We start from the raw sequence: 10,448 nt of genomic DNA on the forward strand, positions 1-10,448 counted from the left end.
GGATAGATTCTCGAAAATGGCACACTTTATACCATGTCATAAAAGCGATGATGATGTTAATGTTGCTGATTTGTTTTTTCATGAAATTATTCGCTTGCATGGTGTGCCAAAGACTATTGTTTCAGATCGTGATACTAAATTTCTCAGCCACTTTTGGAGATGTTTATGGGCTAAGTTGGGGACTAAACTGCTTTTTAGTACTACTTGTCACCCCCAAACTGATGGACAAACTGCAGTAGTCAATAGAACATTGTCTACTATGCTTAGGGCTGTTTTGAAGAGTAATAAGAAAATGTGGGAGGAATGCTTGCCTCATATTGAATTTGCTTATAATCGTTCATTGCATTCTACTACTAAGATGTGCCCTTTTGAAGTTGTGTATGGTTTCCTACCTCGTGCACCTATTGATTTGTTGCCTCTTCCATCTTCGGAGAAGGTTAATTTTGATGCTAAACAACGTGTTGAATTGATTTTAAAATGCATGAGTTAACTAAGGAAAACATTGAGCGTATGAATGCCAAATATAAACTTGCTGGAGATAAGGGTAGAAAACATGTTGTGTTTGCACCTGGAGATCTTGTTTGGTTACATTTGCGTAAGGATAGATTTCCTGATTTGCGCAAATCAAAGCTCATGCCATGTGCTGATGGTCCCTTTAAGGTGTTAGAGAAAATAAATGATAATGCATATAAACTTGAGCTGCCTGCAGATTTTGGGGTTAGTCCCACTTTTAACATTGCAGATTTGAAGCCTTATTTGGGTGAGGAAGATGAGCTTCCGTCGAGGACGACTTCATTTTAAGAAGGGGAGGATGATGAGGACATCAATACCATTGTTACACCCACAACCCCTGCTGCTATACATACTAGACCAATTACTAGAGCTCGCGCACGCCAACTAAATTACCAGTTACTTTCATTTCTTGGTAATGATTCTAATGTTCATGAGAATATGATGCTGCCTAAATTGGATACATTTGTTTTGCTTACAAATGAAGGGCCTAGCTTGGAGAAGGATGAACATTGGAGCAAGAACAAGCATGGAGATGATGGCGTGCGCAAGGGGAACAAGAACGGAGTTACCAGTGATGATTTCAGGTCTTTGAAGCCACCATAATGAGTGCATGAAGCCTTGGACGAAATATACAAGATGTCACTTCATAAATTTCGTCCAGAGGCTATTATAGGTGCTGCGTCACCTTTTTATTGGGCCAGGCCCATGTAATTTCGAAATACATAAGTATAGGCTATTTTTAGAGTCCGTATGTATGGGGAAACAAGAGATAGGGTTGATTTCGGACCCCTCCACCAAGGGCCACGAAATTCCCCCTCTCTTCCTCCATATATACAGCCCTTAGGGCACCGTTTAGACTTTGGGTTTTGTTTAGATTAAAGTTTGTCATAGCTGCAACTTCGCGTACTTCGTTTGTGTTCAACGACCAGACAAAGGCGTCACAGAACCCCACCTTGATCAATAAAGCTTTCATCTTATATTCGCAATATCTAGATTGCAATCTCAGTTTCTTGCTTGTTCTTCGTTTGCTCGCAGGAAACAGACCCTCGTGGTCAGGTTGATCGTGCTCCGGCGTGGTCAATAACCTCTCGGAGTTGGTTTAGCGATTGCTGAGGCGCGACGTCCTCGCACGTTCGTAGTCGGTCGTCAAAGTCGACTTCCACCAAAGCGAAATCCATCATCTCATCGAAAGACGGGACACCTTTGCCTCTATCAGACGGTGTTTCCGATAACCAGGCAATCAGGCCATAAGGCTGTAACAGACAAAGCGCGCTCAGGGAACTTATGCTATATTACCGACGAAGTGTAAGAAGCATCTTCGAAGAAAATAGTACCCCCACCAATACCTTTCTTCGGTTGCTCATTATTACTGCGAGACTTTTGCAATAGATTTTTTGTACTCATGAGTTCCGTTGTGTGCCGACCATTATTGAAAAACAATAAGAGCGCTAGCTTTCTACTTCACCCTGTCTGAGGTCCGAGCTCGGACGACCCGGTCGTGACAATCACAGAGGTGCTCCCTTTACTCCCTAACCGAACAATCGGGAACGTAGGGGTAAGTACAGGAGCCAGGCAACCCAGCTTGCGGAACACTTAGGTCAATATGGTGCATATTGTGGCGTAATACACGAACAAGGAACGAAGCCGTACAAGTATAATCATATGCAAGAGGAAAGGCTTTCTAAAGGAAGCCCCCAAGTAAACAGGGTATTTGAATTTGTGCGTCACAAACAAAGTTATGACAAGGAATTTTTTCACAAACAACTTGTTGCCAAAAAATTATAATGTTTGGTCAAACCGAACAATATTTAAAAGTGGGAGTTTTTGAGCATGAAAGCGACTTAGATGGTTAATGTGTTCGGCATTGATGACGTGGTCCGAACTTGGTGTGGGACAAGGTCTCAGCCCCCAAGCCCGATGTGGCCGAGCAAAGAGCTCGGTACTCTGAAGAGTTGAAGCCCTTGGTCTAGCCGAGGTAATGGAGCAGGTCGCCGGGTGACACTGGAATCTCCGTCCGAGTAGGTTGATGAAGCGGCGATGCGGGGTTGCCAACACAGGGCAGTACTCCAAGGCGACGACACAATCCGGTCGATGGAGGTGGGTGACGAGGACACCACGCCGAGGGGATAGTGCGGCCCGATCTAAATCAATTGCCTGCATAGGTAAAATAGTGCAAACCAGAAAATAATAATGAAAATAGGTGCATAATTAATTTACTCAAAAAAAGTTTGGTAAATATGGCCTGAGCGCTGAGGCTAGCTCGATGGCGTGTTGGCGTCGTGGCACGACGATGTCGGCGAAGGTCGGCCTGCCCAGGTGACAGGGAGAGGCTGGCCGGACTGATGCCAGGTACAAACGTCGGTAGAATTTCTCTACCAAGATGTTGCAGTACAGGCCAACAAAAAATATTCTGTGTATAATAATGCTAATCGAATAATTTGAAAAAATATAACCTGAACACCAGCAGTGATGACTGTAGCAGACCGAAGCAAACGGACAAACTGATCCGCGCCGAACACGCTGCAAAGCCAATCCTCAAATGCGTAGTAGCACTTTTATTCTGTGTATTTGTCAAAAAAAGTAGAAGACAACTAGTGACCGACTACATAAGTATTGAATTAAAAAGAGAAAATTAGCAAATCTCCCTATTGTGTGCTCGAGGTCATTATCTCCTCGTCATTGCTATGGCAATACCAAGAGAAACATGTGTCGCTCCTATTACGTGGACACAAGCAGTCCTAGTAATACTAGGCGGACTTGCGCGTGGAAAGTGCATAAAAGGAAGATGATTAGCGAAAAGTATAGATTGCCTTGTAATTAAATAATAAAGGAAAGATAAACAATGATCGGATCTTCCTGTGACTGTGCTGAGCCGAACTATTGTCGGCATAACATGCATGCCGTGTACATTATTGTGCCATCTCCTCGGCTGGTTCACCGCCGTTCAGATTGCTTCTTTTTTTATCGTTGACCTTGACGAGGTGTCTGTCGGTTGGCGCACAGCAAACCGGGCTATCGAGACGATAACCAGGTTGGAGCGGCGCGGAGGAGCTCTCTTAACGATGAGCCGAACTTATCAAGGCAAGCTCGCACAATGGTCCGACCTTGAAAATTAGGAAACAATTAGTATCATGCATTTTTTGATAAGTACATATCCGAAGACAAACTACTTATTAAAGTAGTCTATTTCCTCAAGGCTTATAATTAAATAAGGAAAAAGATAATTAAATAAGGAAGAAAGAGAAAGAAAAGTTGAATCTCCCTCATGATCTCCTAGTGCACATAGCAATTTTGGAGAGAAAAGTAGGCTTTGAATAGTCTGTCAGGTGAAGTTGCAGCCACACCCTCGAAGTAGGAGCGTCAGATTTGACTTCTTCGTCCGCTGGCGCGAGGCTGTTGTCGACACAGGACGTCGGCGCGATAAGGTAACGAAATCCGAATTCACAGGGTCGCTCAAGTTACGGACGCAATACGCGTGGGGCAGCGATGGCATATCATATCGCCTTGAAGTGGCGGCAGCAACATAGGTCGGATTGCAGACCTGGATCTTTAAGTGTGGAAATCTAAAAAGAATTGTTAAGAACAATAATCCATTAAGGGCCGCATATATGCACTAGTAGTAATAGCATCAGACCACTTGGGATTTGACGGTCTACACAAAGGTTGGAATATAGCAAAGCTAAAGCCAACGAGTAGTAGCACGTGAGGGCGCAGATCATGAAAGACAAACCATTAAGTACAACTTAATTAAATAATAAAGAGGAAGGAGGATGGATGGAAACTTCCCCGCATGCCGCCGTCGATCAAGACTATTGTCAGACGACCCTCCTGTACTGTTTCTGTGTGGGGACGGGCGACACGCTCGCTATCTCCTCGGCTGGCATGGGTTGCTGCTCAGATTGCCCTATAATCTCCGTGTTGATCCGAGAAAAATGCAGTCATTCAACTCTGTAATTTGTTGTTTCAAGCAGGATAAATTTTTTGCCCAGATTTTAATGTCTCTTCTTAGTACCTTGAATTTAGCAGGGATTGTTTTGGCTATATCTGAACCTCTGACAGTAGAGCCCCAAGCTTTCCTCACCACATCTTTGAAAGAGTCATGCTTCAACCAATAATTTTCAAATATGAAGATCTTTGATTTAGGGATAGTTGTATCAATCTTGATCATGCAAGGCAAATGGTCTGAAATTGGCCTGGCAAGAGGTAGAGCAGTGGTATCAGGAAACGATGTCATCCAAGAAGCAGATGTGAAGAACCAGTCAAGCTTTTCCAATAGGGGATTGTGTTGCATGTTGCTCCAACTGTATTGCCTACCTTTGAGAGGTAATTCCAAAAGACCCAGATTGCTAATTGCTTCATTAAAGAGAAGCATTTGGTTAACATCCCCTCCAGGTCTGGTTTTCTGATGAAATTAAAATCACCCATCACAATCCAATCCACATCATCAGGCATAACAATATTAGAAAATCAAGTAATGAATTCATCTTTGTCTTCCTGGTTGCAAGGCCCATAAATATTAGTTAAGATCCAAGACTGTATGGTGGTTTAACAAGTGAATTTGGTGGAGAGGGAGAATCTGTTTTGGAACAAAAGTTCTCCAAAGAAAAGATTACCATTCCATGCTGTGAGCAATCCTCCTGATGCCCCCACTGAGGGCAGGAAGCTGAAATTATTTGTTCTCTGAGGGCAAAAATTCTTTATGAAATTTAAATCAAAAGATTCTCTCTTTGTTTCTTGCAAGCAAATTATGCTAGCAGCACTCTCCTCAATTTTCTATTGAAGTGGCAACCATTTCTCTTTTCCATTAATCCCTCTAATGTTCCAATTCAGAATATTCCATGTTCTGTTGTTATTCATTTGTACACCAAATAATATACATGTGACCAAGCACCAACTCTTGATCCCCAGATTAAAGCCACAACAACAAACCACAGATTGATCAACACAGACATATATATAAGCATCAAAGCAACTGCAAAAGTTCTGCTAGAAGCATTATGAAGAGGTCTTTGCCACCAGTACATCATACAAGTACTTAGCAACCCCAGATGTAACAAAATCAACCAGGTCCAAGAGCCCAACATACATAACAGACACACAACACTGCTAAGAAACACTGACACACCCTTAGTACTTGGATATTGATTCAGACACTAAATCATTAAGAACTATTATCTGGTTTATTGCATTCCATGGCCTTGGAAACCTCATCCATCTCCCCTTGGTCCTTCTTCTTTGGCTTTTTGCTCAGCTTTCCATGCAGTTCTTCCTCAGAGACCTTGCAAAATTTACTAGTAAGATTTTGAACCACTTTGGAGTTAATAATTGGAGACATAGCATTGCAGGGAAGACATGTAGTATTATTACATGAACTTCTTCTGAAACCTTTATTTTCTTCCCTAATTCTCTCACTCCTTCTTACCCCAGTTTCCACAAGTGGCCCCTTATCTCTCCTCTTCCTAGATGTAGCTTCTCCCAAAGGCAGGAGAATGACATTTGGAGAAGCCAGCTTCAGAGGGCTGCCCACAACACTAGAGGAATGTGCAGCTGGACTAATATCCTCATTTTCTTTGTCATTGCCTCCCTGCACAAGTTTACATACAGGTGCTTTAGAGGTGTTGCAACAATCAGGTATGTGAAAGATAAAGCATTCCTCTGATTCACAATTTGCTGTGAGAATTTGCCAGAATTGGGACTTCAATAATTTAAGTGTCTAATCAAATTTATCTGGAGTGAGGAGTAAGTTGATAATAAAATTAAACCAACTCATAGGAATAACAGCTTCAAAGTTGTTTCCAGTGGTCTGATCAGCTTCAGCAAAATGTTTCACCCATAAGTCCACACCATCTTCACAAATGAAGTGAGAGCCATCAATTATAGATAGAGCATGATTTTGAGCAATAGCATGAAGATTAAAAAAGGAAGCATCTGCCTCATTATGTGTCATACCTTTTCCCACTTGGTGTTCTGAATAAATAGACTTGGGATCACCAGTGCTCTGCTTTGAGCTCTGCCCAACCAGGTTCATCTTTGTGGACTGGCCCTCTAGGTTCTCAGCTTCTGCAAACTCCTTCTCATTAGCAATAGAAGCACTGACAACTGGTACTGAAATACCATCATTCACTTGAATTGGTTGAGCAGGCCCCACATCTTGACCAGCATCATTCTCCATGGGCCCCACACCCTGGTTAACTTCAGGTTCAGAAGGAGGGTTTAGAGCACCCAAATCTTCAGAGTTAAGGGGTAGGCCTAAAGAATATTTGTAAGGCCAACACCTAAACCCAAGGGTTGTGCCATTGGCACCAGAGCAATCTGATTGACCTCCTCAATATTCTAAGCAGCAGGCAGCACCATATTGTTTGAAAAGTCCCCCTCAGAAAGAGAAACAGTGGTTGTAATGCTACTATTGGGGACACCATCCTCCCCTCCCAACTACAACACTTCTTGAACTGCAGCCACAGGTTGGATGATAGCTGGATGAGGGAAAGGCCAGTGATTTTCCTCCCACTGATCCCATTCCTCATCCTCATCATTTTCCTGTGCCATCTGATTGACAGGAGTATTGAAGCCAGGGAAATCATTTGCATTCTGTGGGATTGGGTGTGGGTCCACATGTGGTGGAGGTATAGGATCTTCATCTGCTGGTCCTCCCCCAAACATATCCTCCAGAAGAACTTCCACAGAATATGTCCATGATTCTCCTTCGAAATTCTCACCCTCAGACCACATGATGCTCTTGGGAATGTAAATAAGATCTGTCACTCTTGCTTTAACTAGGATCTTTCCTTTTCTAGCCTCCTCTTTCTCCCAACTGATATTTTACCCCACTTAGCAATGGCAGCAGCAACATCTTCTGAATTACAATGATCAAATGGCACCCCAACAAAAAGAAGCCAAACAATCATGTTAAAGTGAAGTCCTCTCCAATTTCTACCCTCATCATGTTTCACAAAGGTAATGAACACATCACCAAACACATGCGGACTCTGTGAAACCAATCTATCTTTGTCTCTGACATGGGCAAAATGCACATATGCTTCGCCAAGCGGGCAAGGCTGGATGTCCAGAACACCTACTTGTGGATCTAGCTCAAAGTACTCTTGCAGGACTGCTTGAACATTCTGAAAATGTACCTCATCGGGGAGCGGCTGGATTATGGCAATGGCCCAGTCCTCGTGCCTCCTTTGACGGCGAGGAAGAATCACACGAGCCACCTCGTTTATCCCTTCAATGTGCTGTATCTGGAAGCCGTTGGGGATGAACGAGGCTGGATCGATCGGGATGTTCGCCATTGTCACAACGGCGACCGTCACCGGGGTTTGGTGAGGAGGAGGTGGCGAGCAAGACGAGGAAGAAGTAAAGTTATGGGAAGAAGCAGAATGCAAGGAGTCCGCCTGCGGTCTTGGCTGAAAATTAGTAAAATATCCGGACACCAGCTCCTTGAATGATGTGGCCTTCCTGAAATGTAGTGACACGTCCGTGGGCTGAAACCAGCTTTCCACCTCTCCAGGGGCCCAAGCCTCGTCAGGTGGGCTTTTGAACGTGGCAAAGCGGAAGAAAGGCCAAAGCCCGGTGAGTCTAGATTTGGGACAAAAACGCGCAAAATGGCCTTGCTCTCCGCACGAGAAACATACCAATGGCCGCCTCGTAGCACCCATGTCATTATGCAGAGTAACGGTTGGGTTGACTGCTTCCGGCACAATAACTAACTCTTGATGACCCGAATAATTGTCGGGGGAACCCTGATCACTCTCCACATTAATGGCCATAGATAGACGCTGAAAAACCGACCGGCCATTACTCGCCGTCGCTGGAATAATCCGGCGATCGCCGTCATTCCTGACAGGCCTACCATGTCTTCCCACTAAGGTCCACTGAGCATCTTCTTCCTTGTAAAATTTTAACTCTTCTCTACGCCAATTAGGGCTACCATCGCCCCAAAGACTAAACACAATGTCAAACAACTGCTCTGTGACTCTACCAGCATTGTAAATCTGAAAACCAACTACTTTCGACGCAACGGAAAACTTGAGCGATCGATCTTTGAGATGAGAAACACGAAAGCCTTGTGGGTAACCACCAAAAGAAGCATGTAAAGCAGTACTAACCGTAAACGTGTCCAGTTTGAATGAGGCTCGTATGAAAGAAACCACAAGGGTAAACTCTCGCTGATGAAACCCCGGTGAGAAGACCACAGGATGTCCAAACTTGCTTCTCACCTCAGCTTGGAATTCCTTGCCCCTGCCAAAGTTTAAGGCAGGTGGTGCCATGATGATGATGATCTCACATGCATGACCGTAGAGGAACAACTAGACCCAAAGTCACCAAGAGAAGTAGCTGGTAGCCGTGGCCGGAGAAACCACCGACCAAGGAGGTGGCCACCGGGGCCGGAGTAGCCTCCGGTGGGAGATGGTGGACGCCGGGGTCGAGGTGGCCGCCGGGGCCGGAGTGGACGCCGGCGCAAAATCGCCTAGGGAGTCGCCTAGGAGCCTAGGAGGAGTTGGAGATGTCCTACGAGCAGCAATTCACCATGCATGCTGTGGTAGACACCCACCCTTCATACGTTTTTCAAGAAAATGTATGTTAACTTTTAGAAAATTATGTGTAAAATGTAAAATAAAATGTTTGCGTAGTTTAAGAATAATGTTTCGTACCATTAGAAATATGTGCGTGAGAATCACTTTCAAAAAATAATGATTATTGAATGTAAAAATAAAATCATGTGTTAAAAAATGTTAATCCGGAATGTAAAATTTTATTTACAAAACATGTTTAAAACATGTAGTAGAAAAATGAACATATATATAAATATTTTGTATGTATAAAAAAATAATATGTGTAAGAAAAAGGTACAAATCCAAACATATACTTGAAAAAATCATGTATTTGAAAATTGTTTAATGTGTACAAAACAATGTTCCTCGCGTATTTGAAAAACGTTCAACATGTATATTCACATCAAACTTAAAATGTGCATTGTGTATTGAAAAAATATTAGTGTGCTGAAAAATTAAAAGAAATAAAAAAGGTAAAATATTAGAAAAGCATGAAAAACACCCAAAAAAAGAAATAAAACTGATGTAGAAACAAAGAAAATGAGAAAATCCATAGAAAATCAGTGTATAAACATTGTAAAATAGGAAAACCTAAAAAACAAAGTAAGTCAAAGACAAATAAGTGACGAGATGAGGAACACCGATGAATGAACAAACAAAATTGAATGAAAAAAGAAGAAAAACGAAAAAGTAAAATGCACGTGTTTCAGAAACAAGTGCATGGATTTTAAATAAATGTTTATACAATATAAAAAAATGTTTGTGTGATGCAAAAAAAATGTCTCACATGTACAAAAGATATACGATGTGTATGAAAAATTGTAGACATCAAAACATATATGTGCAAAAATGTTACTCATTTTTAACATGTTTTTCAAATATATGTTTTGATAAGCATGTATAAGAAAGATAATAAACCTGTATAAAAATGTTTCAGATGTATATCTATAATGTACAATGTGTATGAAAACAACAGACATCAAATTTTATATTATAAAAAATGTAATCATTTATTTAAAATATCTAGCATGTATTTAAAAAGCGTTAAATATGTATAAAAATGTTTTGGTGTATAAGAAAATGTATGTTGTCTAGAAAAAAATAGACATCCAAACATACATTTAATAAAATGTTATGTCTATATGAAAATGTTAAACCTGTATAATAACTATTTGAGAGGCATACAGAAAATGTAAAATGTCAAGAAAGCAATGCATATTAAAATGTATAATTGAAAAAAATGTTTATCGTGTATTTGAAAATGTTAAATGTGAATTGCGAAAATGTACTTGATGTATACGAAAAATGTACAGAAACAATGAAACCCGAGAAAAACAAAGGAAAACAAAGAAAAATGGAAGAAAATAAAGACAACAGGAA

Source organism: Triticum aestivum, chromosome 2B, assembly GCF_018294505.1.
Source record: "Triticum aestivum cultivar Chinese Spring chromosome 2B, IWGSC CS RefSeq v2.1, whole genome shotgun sequence".
In the NCBI taxonomy this organism is placed as follows: domain Eukaryota; kingdom Viridiplantae; phylum Streptophyta; class Magnoliopsida; order Poales; family Poaceae; genus Triticum; species Triticum aestivum.